This window comes from Heptranchias perlo, chromosome 1 (assembly GCF_035084215.1).
Source record: "Heptranchias perlo isolate sHepPer1 chromosome 1, sHepPer1.hap1, whole genome shotgun sequence".
Classification (NCBI taxonomy): domain Eukaryota; kingdom Metazoa; phylum Chordata; class Chondrichthyes; order Hexanchiformes; family Hexanchidae; genus Heptranchias; species Heptranchias perlo.
Window position 1 is genome coordinate 52,170,639 of NC_090325.1, and position 16,824 is coordinate 52,187,462.

Genomic DNA, 16,824 nt, shown 5'->3' on the forward strand with positions numbered 1-16,824 from the left:
AACCCACCTGGCATTAATGGCATTAACAATTGACAAGCAGCTTTCAGAAGTGGTATTTAAAGGAATCCTCACCTCCATTAAGGTAAGTTCCTGGTTGGAGACCACTAGGATGCTTTTGGGCCAGGTTTTTGGCTGTTTTGGCTGTTTGCCTATTAGTCACTTTTTCAGTGAGTTTGTGGAGGGCAAGAACTGTTTCGCAGAATTTGCTTGTTCTGAATTGCTGAACATTGTAATGCTGCTGGGCTCACCATTGAGGTTCCCAAATCAGGAGTAGTAGCAGCAGCAAGGAAGGCAGCAAAGACCTGCACGGCCTGCAAAAAGACTGCAAAGGAGGCAAGGGTGCAGGGGACATTATAGCATGTGGGTATTCAGGAACAGAACATCATGACTGAACCTCACAGAGGAACAGTTTTTTAGGCAGCCATGTTTTAATAGGGACACAGCCATGTACCTGTGCCGCCAGTTGGAGAGAGATTAGGAGCCTGACACCGAGGCATGCACAGCACTGCCTGTGGCAGTGAAGGTCAACGCGGCTCTAAACCTTGATGCGACTGGCTCCTTCCAAACTGCTTCTGGTGACACCAGCAGCACAGTAAGTTTGCTGTGCACACAGCTATCTGGCAGGTCACTGATCCACTGTTTATGAGGCATCAACAGTTCATTACCTTCCCTATGGAGGCTGACAAGCAGGATGAAAGTGCACTGGGATTTACCCACATTGTTGGATTTGTGCAGGTGCAGGGTATCATAGACTACACGCATGTAGCTATCCATCAGGAACCAGCTCTATTTCTCAACAGGAAGAGCTTCCATTCGCTCAATGTTCAACTTGTTTGTGACCACAGGTAGCGAGTCATGCATCTCTGTACCCGGTTTCCCGGCAGTAGTCATACTGCGCCAGGCCTCAATACCCCTTCTGTTCCACCCACACCATTGGGTGGCAGGCTAGCTGCTGGGGGACAAGGGCTATCCCCCATCCAACTGCCTTATGGCCCCTGTCAGGAACCTGGGCACAGACACAGGAATGACCTGTAAAGTGCTGAAGTGGAAAACAGATGATTAAATGGCAGAAGTGATATTAGTATGAGACATTAGGAGGCATAATGAGAGAAATCCATGAAATAAGACATATAAGAGACACAAGGGAGATGCAAATTGCTTAAAGAGGCAGGGATAGTTAGGTAGAGAGGGAAACATGAAAAACTGGCAAAATGGAGCACGATCCAGCAGACCAGGAGCTTAGGAGAAGAAAAAAGCAGGTTGATATCAAGGATGTCCTATGACTGCTTTCCTATCATTTGTGCCATGTCAATGTTGGGCACGAGGAATGTGGTTATATTCCTGGCATCCAAGATTGCTATGGGGACAGAGAAGGCATTTAAAATTTAAAGGGACATCTTGTATAGTGCAATCGATCACAGGGCGACTGAGTACGGGGAAAAAATATATTTTTGGCCAGCCCTGCAGGCTGCTGGCCAAGCATAGTTGTAGCAGGTATTCGAAGCAAGGTCCTAATTGGAGACAGGATCTCATCAGGAGATAGGATTGCCAACTCTGGTTGGACGTATTCCTGGAAGTTTCATCATATGACCTCACACCTCCAACCACTCTGTCCAGCCAAAAACAGCCTTTTTTCCCCAACTCCAGTATTTTTATAACTAATAAATGAAAGTATTCAAAGAAAATGAAAAAAAAACACACCATTTTTCTTAATGCTCCCTATGATTATTCTCCTGGGTTGCTCGTAGCATTGCCCGGAAGATTAATCTTTAAACTAGAGCCTCCATAACAATCCGGGGGGGGGGGGAGGGTTGGCAGCCTTATTTGGTGATTACAGAGCCCTCCTAGGCTAAGTTTACACTGCAATTTCACCAGAGTGGAAAATCTTTGCTATGATTTACCATTTAGCTGACCTGGACTTACAATTTTTAATGTGTTCTTGAGATGTGGGCAATACTGACAAGTCAGTACTTATTGCCCATCTTTAGTTAAGTTAACCAGGTAGGGATAGTAGATCCTTCGCTGCAGGGCATTATTGACCCAGGTGGGTTTTTTCAGCAATTTGGCAGCTTTCACAGTCAGCCCAGAAGTTACCAGATTTTTGGATTCAATTTCACAACTTGCATTAGTGAGATTTGAACTTACAAACATTGCATTACTAGTCCAGCAACTTAGCCTGTAGGCTACCATGCCTATTTACAAGGGTTAGTTGTTAAAATTATGAATTAAATACACACTCAAGATTAATTTATTTCATCTCAATGTCTAATAACCCCTGGTCAGGCTAATGACCAATGTGCAGGATAGTCATATACATTGGCAAGTTTAAAGATTTTGTCCTGGAAGAAAGTGCCAAATCTTTAAATAAGTATGGAGATATATTTTCCTGTTTTGAAAAAAGCAGTAACTGTTCAGTCGTAATCAAAGTGGCAGGTGTTTCCGAGTGTCCTAGTGCCTTTATCATATTACATGAATTCACTAATCTCACCCATCAGAAACGGCCATTCAACACTTACTTATAATGATGGTCACTTTCACACTTCTCAAGCAGCTAACAAACTGCTTAAGTAGTGAAAAAGACAAAAGGTATTAGAATAGGAAACCAACACTTTTCTAAGTAGCTGGCTGAAATGCCCAACCTGGACCACCACTGTCATTCTCGGGCTGGCTTTTGCTATCAGAACCTACTGAGTTTGTATTCCACTTTATTCTCTGACAGGTTCTAGGGCCAATGATGGAAGACCCTGTCGGCAATGGAATGGCCCTGGAAATTCACGGCCTTTCTAACGTACTGCTACCATAACTTCAATGAGAATCTGCCCCAAGAGCTGGAATTTAGGCCAGATTTAGGCCTGGATATGCTGGGTCCTGGCCATGCATGGTAGTTCCCACTTGGTTTTCTCAGGCGTGGAATCTCAGCTTACCCAATGCCTTGGGGCCAGAACTGGGCCAAAGACTCCAAATGTTGCTGTCCCTGGCCTCTTAGTATGCCGGAGCAGGATCAGTGGCCCTGGACCTGCTGAAGAGAATCTGGAATATATTTTTACAATGCAGTCCTTATAAAGGGCATCTGGTGGCAGCTCTTAGATGTTTCAGGGGTAAGCCAGCGCCCCCTTGGTTAGCCACTCTTCAGCTGGATTTTTCCACCTCTTTGATGGGTGGGCTCCCTAAATGTGTCCTTGGGCTCTTAAGACCTGCAGCAGCACTAAATATACCATCTCCTAATGTGTGCCTGCTCAAGGCACATTTTGTGCCTACAACCTGCCCAAAAAAGTGCTATAAAAGTCCTTAATCTGGAAACTCAGCCACGTTCAGCTCTCATTCAAGTGGGCAGATACTAGTTGCACCTTGCTCACTCCTGCCAATTTTACATCTTATAACAAAATCTGTACTAACTAGTCCTGCCTACCACTGCAGTGACAAACTTGCATATGTTGAAATCATTGTCTTCAGTCCCCACCGCAAACTCCGTTCCCTAGCCATTGACTCCGTCCCTCTCCCTGGCCGCTGTCTGTGGCTTAACCAGACCTTTCGCAACCTTGATGTCCTATTTGACCCTGAGCTGAGCTTCTGACCCCATATCCTCTCTATCACCAAGACCACCTACTTCCACCTTCGTATTATCGCCTGTCTCCACCCCTGCCTCAACTCACCTGCTGCTGAAACCTTCATCCGTGCCTTTGTTACTTCTAGACTTGACCATTCCAATGCTCTCCTGGCCGGCCTCCCACCTTGCAGACTCCATAAATTTGAGCTCATCCAAAACTCTGTTGCCAGTATTTTAACTCGCACCAAGTCCCGTTCACCATCACCCCTGTGCTCACTGGCCTATATTGGCTTCCGGTCTCGCAACACCTCAATTTTAAAATTCTCATCCTTGTTTTCAAATTCCTCCATTGCCTCACCCTTCCCTATATCTGTTTTTCTTTTACAAAAGTATTTAAATGCTGCCCTTACAAAGGGGATGACAGTGTAAAGGACTACTGAATGAGAGTACAGAGTAGTGTTGTAATAATATTAATTTTTAGTCACCACTCAATTTTGTGCTGTACTCAGGGGAGTGCTGCACACTAAATCAGCTCAGAAGCTAATGACTGTAAGGTCCCAATATACAGGATAGCCATCTAATACTGGTGAACTTTATTATTTTTTCCATAAGGAATTGGCAAGTACTCAGCGAAGCTGACGAATTTGATCTTGCAGAGCCTTCCTTGGAGTATTCTTATAAAGAACTCTTAACGTTGTTAAACAACTTAATTAATTCTTGGGCTGTAATGTGTAATTTCCCTGCCCAAATTACACATATCTAAAAGTCTTACATGCTAATTACCAAGTGTGAAATAACACATAAAGGTCAGCAGGAGAGTACCCTGTTTCAGAATTTATTTAAAGATGCTCTTAAGGTTCTGTCAGGAGCTGCGCATGCACAGAACCAAATGGCTTGGTGTTCTCATGCTGTCATAGGTGATCTTGTTCTCAAGTAAAAGACGATCATGACTCACTCTGGTTGCTCATGTGATCTACAACTTTAATATATGCAAAATAGAATCATAGAATCATAGAAGTTTACAACATGGAAACAGGCCCTTCGGCCCAACATGACCATGTCGCCCAGTTTATACCACTAAGCTAGTCCCAATTGCCTGCACTTGGCCCATATCCCTCTATACCCATCTTACCCATGTAACTGTCCAAATGCTTTTTAAAAGACAAAATTGTACCCACCTCTCCTACTGCCTCTGGCAGCTCGTTCCAAACACTCACCACCCTTTGAGTGAAAAAATTGCCCCTCTGGACCCTTTTGTATCTCTCCCCTCTCACCTTAAATCTATGCCCCCTCGTTATAGACTCCCCTACCTTTGGGAAAAGATTTTGACTATCTACCTTATCTATGCCCCTCATTATTTTATAGACTTCTATAAGATCACCCCTAAACCTCCTACTCTCCAGGGAAAAAAGTCTCAGTCTATCCAACCTCTCCCTATAAGTCAAACCATCAAGTCCAGTAGCATCCTAGTAAATCTTTTCTGCACTCTTTCTAGTTTAATAATATCCTTTCTATAATAGGGTGACCAGAACTGTACACAGTATTCCAAGTGTGGCCTTACTAATGTCCTGTACAACTTCAACAAGACATCCCAACTCCTGTATTCAATGTTCTGACCAATGAAACCAAGCATGCTGAATGCCTTCTTCACCACCCTATCCACCTGTGACTCCACTTTCAAGGAGCTATGAACCTGTACTATAAACGCCACTACAGTATTTTTAATGAGACAGTGGAACAGATTTTTCCTCTTCTTGTGCTTGGGTGTAAAGGATCACCTGGGCACAGTCATGAGAGAAAAATCAGGCCTTGAGGAATCAAGCAGGCAGTTATTTAAATTGTGGTTCTGGTCACTTTTTTGAAGATATTTATCATCCTGTCTTTGTCGAAGCAGTGAGTTTTCCTGTAGTGCCAGAGAGATAATCAGATCAAATGGCTACCAGATATTATGAGAAAAGGAAATGAATCGCAAAATAATAAGGGCCATGAATTCCCATAGGGGTTGTCCCAATGTCCCAGCATAGGAGATTGGCAGAAGCCTGGGAGAGATGATGAAAATGGCCACTGTTAGATGTTTACATTATTTCTCCAGGGGTTCCGCTAATCACCTGCTGAAGTTAAGGCAGGAGATTGGGAAAATCCTTGTGGAAATTCAGGGCCAATGGCTTAGCATAGGATTTACAAATCATTTATTTTCAACTACACGTGGAGCGAGCTAAGCTTAACAATTACTGTAAAAAATGTATGTTATGTTTCCATGACAGAATTAAAAAAGCCAATGCCATGTTAAATCTTAGACAGCATCATTTTTGCCATAGCAACATCAATACAACTTTTACCCCTCCTTACTGGTTAATGGCAAACTAAGCACATTCAAGTATCAGCTTGGCTCAGGTGGTAGAACTCATGTCTCTGAATCAACAGATTATGTGTTACAAGCCCCACTACAGACTTATGAATGTAATTTATGCTGACACTTCAGTGCCATACTGAAGGAGTGATGTACGGTCAGAGGTGCAATCTTTTAAATGAGACATCAAACTAAGGCCCCATCTGCCAGCTCAGCTGGCTATGGCACTATTCAAAGAAGAGCAGAGGAGTTCTCCTGGTGTCTTGGCCAACATTATTCTTTCAACCAACAACAGATTATCTGGTTATTTGTTATTTTACCATGTGTGGGATCTTTCTGTGTGCCATTTGGTGGCTGTATAAGTCTAGTGCTGTGTTATTCTGCTGCCTTCCACATAAGAACATAAGAAATAGGAGCAGGAGTCGGCCATACGGCCCCTTGAGCCTGCTCTGCCATTCAATAAGATCACGGCTGACCTTTGGCCTCACTCCACTTTCCCGCCCGATCCCCATATCCCTTTATTCCCCTAGAGTCCAAAAATCTATCTCTCAGCCTTGAAGGTACTCAATGATTCAGCATCCACAGCCCTCTGGGGTAGAGAATTCCAAAGATTCACAACCCTCTGAGTGAAGAAATTTCTCCTCATCTCAGTCTTGTTGCAGCTCCAACAACACTTAAGAAGCTCGACACCATCCAGGACAAAGCAGCCCGCTTGATTGGCACCCCATCCACCACCCTAAACATTCACTCCCTTCATCACCGGCGCACTGTGGCTGCAGTGTGTACCATCCACAGGATGCACTGCAGCAACTCGCCAAGGTTTCTTCGACAGCACCTCCTGAACCTGCGACCTCTACCACCTAGAAGGACAAGGGCATCAGGTGCATGGGAACAACACCACCTGCACATTCCCCTCCAAGTCACAAACCATCCCGACTTGGAAATATATCACTGTTCCTTCATCGTTGCTGGGTCAAAATCCTGGAACTCCCTACCTAACAGCACTGTAGGAGAACCTTCACCACACAGACTGCAGCGGTTCAAGAAGGCGGCTCACCACCATCTTCTCAAGGGCAATTAGGGATGAGCAATAAATGCTGGCCTTGCCAGCGACGCCCACATCCCATGAACGAATAAAAAAAAATGGCCGACCCTTTATCCTATTCTCCCTAGATCTAGACGCGCCAGCCAGGGGAAACAACTTCTCAGCATCTACTCTGTCAAGCCCCCTCAGAATCTTATATGGTTCAATGAGATCACCTCTCATTCTTCTAAACTCCAGAGAATATAGGCCCATTCTACTCAATCTCTCTTCATAGGACAACCCTCTCATCCCAGGATTCAATCTATTCTGAAAACAAGGACATTTCTGTGAAGGCATGGGATGGAACCAGTAGCTGAAATAAACTGAAGAGAAATAAACTTAAATACTTGGGTTTGCTACAAATATACCTCGATATCTGGGCAAGTGAAAACACTCATTTGGGATCGAGGGCTCATATATGAGAGTGGTCTGAAACATAGAAGCAAAAAATATTTAGAGAAAAATAGAATAGAGAAACCTGAAAGATGTAACACCAGATCTAAGGGGCATGATTTTAACTCCGAAAAACAGGTGGGTTGGGGGCGGGAGGGGGCAGTAAAAAATTTAAAAATCTAAAACCCGCCTCCAACCCGCCCATTTCTAGTTTTAACAGAGGTGGGACGAGGGGTGGACGACCAACACGCTCTTAGGAGGTTTAATTCCTTGGGGCCGGGATTCCCGGGCCTTTCACTTCACGCCATGTGAGAGGAGGTGAGAAGGCCCGAAACAGCAGGTGAGTGCCTTTATGGCACTGCTTGTGGGCCCGGATGAGCAGGAGTGCCACCCCTAGGCCCAACAAGCCTACCTGCCCACCCACGATCTCCGACCCCCCCCCTCATGATCTTCAACTCCCTCATGATCTCTGAACCCCCATGATTTCTGACCCCCCTCCACGATCTCCAACCCCCCCCATGATCTCCGATCCCACATGATCTTCGACCTCCGCAATGACCCCCAGCCCTGACCCCCCAATGACGGAGCCCGCGCTGAACCCCAATGATTGAGCCCCCTGATGACCCCTGATGACTAAACCCCCCCGAACCCCCTGATGAATGAACCCCCCGATGATTGAACCCTCCCCGATGACTGACCCCCAATGACTGAGCCCCCCGATAACCCCTGATGACTGAACCCCCTGATGTCCGCCGATGACTGAGCCCCCGATGACTACTGATGACTGAGACCCCGATGACCCCTAATGACTGACCCCCGATGACTAAACCCCTCCAATGACCACCAATGACTGACCCCCGATGACTGAACCCCTCCAATGACCACCAATGACTGAGCCCCACAATGATTCCTGATGACTGAGACTCCGATGACCCTAATGACTGACCCCCGACGACTGAGCCTCCCGATGACCCCCGTGATTGAGCTCCCGATGATCCCCAATGACTGACCCCCCGATGACCCCTGATGACTGAACCCCCCGTTGACCCCTGATGCCTGATCCCCCACCAATGACCCCCAATGACTCTCGACCCTCCCCCTCCCCCCAAGATGACCCCTCCTCCCTCCATCTAAGACTTACCTGCTCGCTCCTGCTTCCTGGCTCTTCTCCCGTCCGACTGACAGCCAGCCTGTCAATCGGGCTGGTCTGTTGGGTGGGAAACCGTCAAAAAAAAATAAAAGACGTACTTCTGGGTTTCCCGTTAGGAATTCCACCCTCCCCCCCGCCCCCTTCCCAGATCCCTGATAAAATCATGCACAAGGTCTCACCTCATGGCTTTCTATTAACTTTTCAGTGTTGGGCTTGCCTCAAGAACAATATACATTACTATGTGAGGGGTGGGGGGAGCAGTGGTTGTGGGAGTGAATAGGGGAAATGGTGTTGAGGAGTTACACCATGCTAGGATGGGACAGACTCAATGGACCAGGTAGTCCTTACCTATCCTTCTTTCTTGTGATATTGTATGGTGGTGATTTTACAAGTCGTTGCTCCTGATGGGGAACCATACCTACTGGGAGCACATATCCAAAATCCTAATGAGCACATCCAATGATCTCTGAATTAATCTTGGTCTCCTGCCTGAACCCAGCTAGTATCACTACCAGGCCAACAGGCAGGAGTGGGATTTTGGGCGGTAGGTGCACGATCCCTGGCGCTAAGGTAAGTCACCAGAGGAGGGTAATTGCAATCGGGGGAGGGTGAGAGGAGATTCCGGGGCAGGGGAGGCCCAAGGTTTCGTCCTGCCCCTCTTGGCCTCACCAAACAAAGCATTTTACTTAACTTGGAGGCCTCCGCTGCCTTCAGACCAGGTGTTACTGAGCTGGACGGTCGCAACAGGTGACCCACTCAGGATGGGGTTAAAATGCCATCGGGGTCCTATTGACGTCATAAGAAGCTGATTAACCTCATTCGCCGCCAAAACCAGTGGTATTAAAATTGGAAGTTGTTGGGATGGAGCGGGAAATGGAGCTGCTCCAATTAACTTCTCTCCCACTCCCTTCCTGCTGAGTGGGGACGGTTAAAATTGACACCACCACCCCCCCCCCCAACATTGTCAGCTAAAGAGACTCAGTATAGCAGCAGACTAGAGCACCAACATGAATCTGTGCTGACAACTCCCAGATTTTTAAATGATTGACAGCTAGACTAACCATTCACAGAGAATACCAAGACTTTCTGTTTGTCGTCCCCACACCCTCCTCCATTCCTGCTTTGCTGGAAAATGACTGCAGATGAAAACTTCAGTAGGGGAGTTGAGGAGAATTTTTTACACCCTGGGGGTGGTGGGGGTCTGGAACTCACTATCTGAAGGGGTGGTAGAGGCAAAATCCCTTATCGCATTTAATAAGTATTTGGATATGCACTTGAAGTGCCGTAACCTACAAGGCTACGGACCAAGAGCTGGAAAGCGAGATTAGGCTGGATGGCTCTTTTTCGGCTGGTGCAGACACGGTGGACCGAATGGCCTCCTTCTGTGCCGTAAATGTCTATGATTCTATGATTCCAAGGAAACAATTTTCAAGCAGAATTTGTGTTTTTTTGGTAAAAACAAGGTAAAGCATAAACTCTCCAACTTTTTCTGAAATAACTTTGAAAGCAAAAGCGTTTGTGGGGATGGAGGGATTGAATTGTGAAAAGAGATTATGTAAGTTGGGCATGTACTCACTGGAAAAGAGAAAATTGAGAGGTGATAATAATTGCACTTTTTAGGAATCTAAAAGGACGAGACAATGTAGACCAGGACAAACTATTTTGCCTTGTCCAGAACAATAGACACAGAGGACATGGCCTGCACTTGAAGGGGGTTGGACTGGCATTTGGGAGGGAGGGAGGGATCGCAAGTTGAAAGTGGGGGGCTTCTGACCCACAACTGCACTGTGGGAGCCTGATTTAAATATTATAATGAGGTGCCACACCTCTCAAGAGCAGGACGCAGACACACCACACAAGCCACTGCTGTAAAAATGGTGGCAGGAATGTACGCGGTGGGATGGGGTCTTGTTTCACAATTTTTAATTTTTAACCCCCACCCCGAACCTCTTTCGCCTGTCGTGAGTGGGGGGGGGGGGTTTAAAAATTAAATTAAAAATTGTGAAACAAGACCCCATCCCACCGCGAACATTTGGGGGTGTACCTGTACTGCTCAATATCTAATTATATGATAGTGTAACCTAGGGGAATAACAATAGTGCCCACTTATGATCTGAACTGGATATTCATGCCTCCACATTCCTCTCCAATCTTTTTGATGGCGGACTGAGAAAACACCTGGTACGATGAGGCCAGATGTGAATTGTTATTTCACAACAAGTGAATGTATAGTGCAACAGTTAGGATCAAACTCACTTAATTCAACAAGTACAACTTGTCTTTGCATAATAATATAAAATAATCAAACGCTACGCTTCCCTATATCAGTGGGTCATTTTGCTTGACTTGAACTAAATAAGTCCTAACTATTGTCCAACATTCTCCTTCTGAGCTTGGTGAAAGCTTGACCTCACAGATGTCTGCTTTAGGACCTGACCAACTACATGGGCCTGATTTTAGCAGGCCTGCGGGTTTCCGGCGGGTTGGGTTTCGGGTGCGTGGCCTCCGCGCCCGGTGAAATTAGTGGGTTGCCCGCGCGATCGTAGCAGGCAATCCACTAATTGGAGCCACTTACCTGCTCCTCCGGGGTCCGCGCTGCTGGTCTGCGTGTCGGGCGGGCTGCGCATACGCAGTACGATCTGTCAGCTGGAGGCTCTCTAGTTAAAGGGGCAGTCCTCCACTGACAGATGCTGCAACCAATGGAACAAATTACAGCATGGAGCAGCCCAGGGGGAAGGCTGCTCCCAGTTTAATGATGCCTCACCCCAGGTATCATCAGATGGGGTGAGGAGGAGGGGGAGGACAGAGATCTTCCCCCCGGCGGGCGGGAGGAAGTGGCCTGCCTCTGCCACCAAGAAGGCCTGGCTCGAGGTGGCAGAGAGGGTCACCTGCACCACCAACATATCGCCCACCTGCATACAATGCAGGAGGCGCTCCAATGACCGCAGTAGGTCAGCCACAGTGAGAACATGTAGCCTTTCCCCTACACTCCGTCTGCCACAACACTGCCCCCACCCCACATCTCCTTCGGCACCGCCAACACTACTCTGTCACATCACCCCTCATACCCACTCAAACCCCATCCTCATCTTACCTGCACCTACTCACCTCGCCAGTACTCACCCCGCCACTAACACGCAACCCAATCCTCATACAATCTCATGGCTCTATCCCATACTCACCCTCTCGTGCATCTCTCTCACGGCCAGCCTCACTCAACCTGCCACCACCTGTGCTGCAGCCACAGGGCATGCATCGCATATGTGCAGTAGGCAGCGTACGGCAAATGTTTCGTGAGCATGAAGGGGATGCACAAGGGTGTCTGAGGGTTTGCCATGGGTGTTACCTATATTGAATTTCAGAGCAACAAACATCACACATTATATTGGCACCACCACTGTCATGTCTCCGCGAATCCTGTCTGTTGTGTCCAATAATGCCCGCTCCTGGGTATCACTATGAGGACCCACCACTGATGCCACCCATTGTGTTACTGCAGAGTAGGTGCAGGTGTATTTGCAGGGCTCTTCCGCGCAGACGACTGAGAGACATCGGCGGTGTACCCGGCTGCACCCTGGAAGGATGCGGAGGAGAAGTTGTGGAGGGCAGTGGTGACTTTGGCAGCGACAGGTAAGCAGATGGTGCTGGGGCCAGCCAGCAGCAGCTCGGCATGAAAGAGCCTGCAGATCTCCACGACTACATGTCGAGTGAATCTGCGCCTCCGTGTGCACTGCTGCTCGGAGAGGTCCGGGGAGCTGCGCCTCGGTCTGTGGACCCTGTGGCGAGGGTAGTGCCCTCTGCGACGCGTCTCTCTCTGCGGTAGCCCTCCCTCCTGCTGTACAGGTGGATGTGTCACAGCACTCTGTTGTGGAGCTCCACGTGTCAGAGGTGGACGGCGTGGATGGCGAGGCTGGTGATGCTGTTCGCCCTCCGAGGGGGTCATGACTGCAGCTATGGCGGCCCCCATCCGCAATATGTACATCTGAGGGGGTCCGCAAGGTAGGCACATGTCTCCGGACCCCGGGGTGAGTGTGCAGGTTGGTGACTTTGACCGTCCGGAGGGGGGTGGTGGAGGCCACACTTTGTCCCAAGTGACAGAGCGGCCTCCAGCAATGGGTGCGGGTCTCCCCCCCCCCCACCTGTCAAATGGACCTTTGCAGCTGCCACAGGCTGACGGCTGCAACACCTCCAGTTCAACTAGGACTGTTTCCCCCAGTGTGTGAAACAGTCCCATGTTTCCCCAAAATCACACACAGTCCCTTAATCAGGGCAGTTAATGACCTGAACAAGCGAAATAAATAACCTCAAGTGGCATCCCGCTGGCTTTAATTGCCTGCGGGATTCCCACCAGCGGGGGCCACGCACGCACCCCCGCACGTCATCGGGGAACCCGGAAGTGGGCGGGATCGTGGCGCGATTTGGTCACGTGACTGGATATCGGGATTTTCGGGGCCCCCCCGCTGGAAACCCACAGGAAACCCGACGGTAAAATCGAGCCCCATGTGTCTCTTCCCCTATCTTTTATCTCCCTGTGTTCATAAGCAGAGAGAAGCACCTGTGCTGAATGTCTGGGAACAGGGATCCACCGACACAATGGATGCGACGTGTTTAACAACTGTAGAAAAAAGCTAACAAATTACAGTCTTTGGGGAAAATTAGCTTTCTTCTCAGTGCTTTTTCTTTAACCCTCTTTCCGCCCCAACACTTTCTGTAGAAAAATGGTCAAAAAAGTCCTGAAAGATGGCCTACACACTTCTCCACGTTCGCACATCAGTGCTCGCCCTTGCAAAAACGTAACCTTTCACTCACCTATAACAGGCGATCTGATAGTTTATTATTATAATCTGTTGCAAGGCTTTGTACTTTACAGCAAATAATATTTGGCAATCTAGGGCTGAATTTCTGACTTGCATGGAGCATTACTAGCCAGTTGCACAAATTCAGGAAGTGAATGGTATGATGTCCATGCCGTTTCATCTATGGTTGAAAAATCATGGGCAGCGTGTATGTGATTTCTGACATATATACAGATATTAGAGTCATAGAATCATAGAAAATTTATGCCACAGAAGGAGGCCACTCGGACCATCGTGTCAGTGCCGGCCGAAAATGAGCCACCTAGTCTAATCCCACTTTCCAGCACTTGGTCCGTAGCCTTGTAGGTCGCAGCACTTCAGGTGCACATCCAAGTACTTTTTAAATGAGTTGAGGGTTTCCGCCTCTATCACCATCTCAGGCAGTGAGTTCCAGACCCCACCACCCTCTGGGTGAAAATTTTTTTTCTCAACTCCCCTCTAATCCTTCTACCAATCACTTTAAATCTATGCCCCCTGGTTATTGACCTCTCTGCTAAGGGAAATAGGTCCTTCCTATCCACTCTATCTAGGCCCCGCATAATTTTGTACACCTCAATTAAATCACCTCTCAGCCTCCTCTGATCCAAAGAGAACAACTCCAGCCTATCCAATCTTTCCTCATAGCTCAAATTCTCCAGTCCTGGCAACATCTTCGTAAATCTTCTCTGTACCCTCTCTTGTGCAATTACATCCTTCTTGTAATGTACTGGCAGGCAAGGCTCCCTTCTGTAAAATTGGTTCTCTAATATTTTTCATGAGTAGAAAATTTATTATTATTATTTTGCATTAGCCAATGAAATGCAAAATAAGTCAAGTGAGCCGCTGGCAAGGCAGTATTTATTTCCCATCACTAGTGGCGTTTAGGGCATTGAGAGTCAACCACTTGGTGTGGGACTTGAGTCACATGAGGTCAGACTGTAGGTGTGGCAGGTCTCCTTCGTGAAGGGCATTAGTGAACCAGTTTAACAACAGCAGTTCTCATGGTCATTTTATCTGGTGCCTGCCCAACAATTACCGGATTTATTAGATTCAATTTCCCAACCTATTATGGTGGGATTTGATTTTACAACCTTTAGAGTTGGTAATCCAGTACTATAACCACTAGACTTCGGTAGAACTAGTACAAGGCAAATTGTCTCCATTTACAACGAAACTGGAAGGCAACTTTAGGAGCCCCAATATTTACAGGGAGGTGGGGAGGGAGTGGGAACGTGTGTCAGTGGCCAGGAAACCCGGAAATCCCAGGAAGGCGGAGGCACTGCCAAATTTAACGGCAGGACCTCATTACAACTTTTTTACTCCATTTCCCACCCAGCAGCTGGCCAGATTGAGGGCAGATGGAGAGGATCAGGAGTCTTGGGGGGAGGGGGGGGGCTCAGAGCGCAGCAGCGAGGAGGGTGGGAAGGTGGGAGAGATTGCTGGGGGGAGTAGAGATTACGTCGGGGGGAGAGATTGCGGGGGAGACATCATGGGGAGAGAGATTGCAGGGGAGACATGCTGAGGGGGTCTGCCAGTCGTGGGGGGAGGAGGTCGGCCAATTGTGGGGAGGGAGAGATCACAGGGAGTGGGGTCGGCCGATTGTTGGGTGGGGGGGGGTCGAACATTCATGAGGAGGTAGGCAGAGCGCAGCAGGTTAGCTTGGGGGTGGTTGGCGGGAAGCATTCCTGCTCCTCCTGGCCCACAAAGAGTGCTGGAAAAGCACTTATCTGCTGGATTCGGTAGTTCTCACCTCCCTTCAGCTGCCGGGTTTCCTGAGCCCAGGGAATCCAAGCCCACAGCCATTAAATTTAAATGGGTGCCAAAATCTGAGGAACGTAGCCTCATTTAAATATTAAAATCACCGACCTACCTCTTCAGAACGAGTTACTCGGCCATTCCCCAACCTGTTCACGGCAGGTTGGGGTCAGGTTTCCCATTTTTAGCAATTTAACCCTACCCGCCCCTCATCTGCCCATCGTGAGGGAGTTAAAATTCCCCTATAACGTCACTTTAAAGGCAACTCTGCAGGGGTAATTTTCTGATCGCTAAGAATGCAGATCAGAAATTTAAATACCTGCCGTGCATGATTTTCAGCCAATTTGGCCAGAAAATTGTATACAGCACCCTCTGAGGTTTCTGATATGCACTCTCCATGGACAAGGCTCCCCCCTGGCAGTGTGAAGTCGGAAAATTCCTATTATAATATCTTCTTCTTTGCTGCCTTTGACTGTTTAAAATTCAAAACACAAGAACAAGGAGGGCTGAGGGAAGCTGGATTCCTGTAACTCTTATTTAGGATTTGTAATATTTATATTATGTGGGAATTCAGTAGAATAACTTTCTCCTTTAATCTATTCTTGATTTTTTAATAACTCTTTTATGTTCTTTATTTTGTCTCCAGTCAGGCTTTCCTTTCTCAATTTCCACACAATGTTATCCAATTCCTCCACTGTTGTGTCCTTTATCTCATCTATTTTTTTCTTTTACTTTGATCATGGGCTCAATTGTAAAAGGGCGGTGGGATGGCAACGGTGGGGGTGGGTGATTTGTGGGCGCCAAACCCGGAAGGCAAGTAAGCGGGTTGCAAATGAGGCCAATTAAAGCCTCTTCCGGGTTTCGCACCCGGCAGCCAGCCTGATTGACAGCTGGCTGCCGACAGGAGCTGCAAATCTGAAGAGGGGGGGAGAAAGAGAGAGAGAGAGACCTCATCGGCCGTTGTGAGAGAGAGTGGGGGGTGGGGGAGACAAAGATCGGAGTGGGGGGGAGAAGACATCGGACATCGGGGCGGGGAGAAGATATTGGACGTCGGATGGGTGGGGGGAGGAGACATCGGACATCGGAAGGGGTGGGGGAGAAGACATCGGACATCAAAGTGGGGGGAGAAGACATCAGACATCAGACATCGGAGCAGGGTGAGTGCAGGTGACATTGTTTGCAAGATATGTTTATTTATTTTTTCTAAAATAGGAAATGTAATTTTATTTAATTTATTTACTTTATTTTCACCTGATCCGGCCCTTCATGCCTGGTTTTACCAGGCGTCAATCGGAAGCCGTGGGAAAGCTGCCCAGGTAAGTTCAAAATCGTTTTAAGTGGCCAATATGCCAAAAATGAAGTACCTTAAGTACCTCAGGTACATTTGCTTGTTGAAATATCATCCCGCCAACTTTAATTGCTGGCGGGACTTCCGGGTTCGGGAACGGTGCGTGCACCCAGATGACACTGGGTCGTGTGCATTTTTCAACGGATTGGAGCAGGGAATCCTGCCCGCTCCGGATTTCTCCAATTTTCTTTGCCCCCCCCCCCCCCCCCCCAATGCACCTGGACTTTCATTTTAAAATTGAGCCCCATATTTCTGAATCATCCAATCACCTCTTTCCTCTCCGATTCGCTTTCGTCCCTTGTCTGTTTAGATACTTTGTGATATTCTTAGACCTGCTTCACTAATGCCCTTCAGGAAAGAGA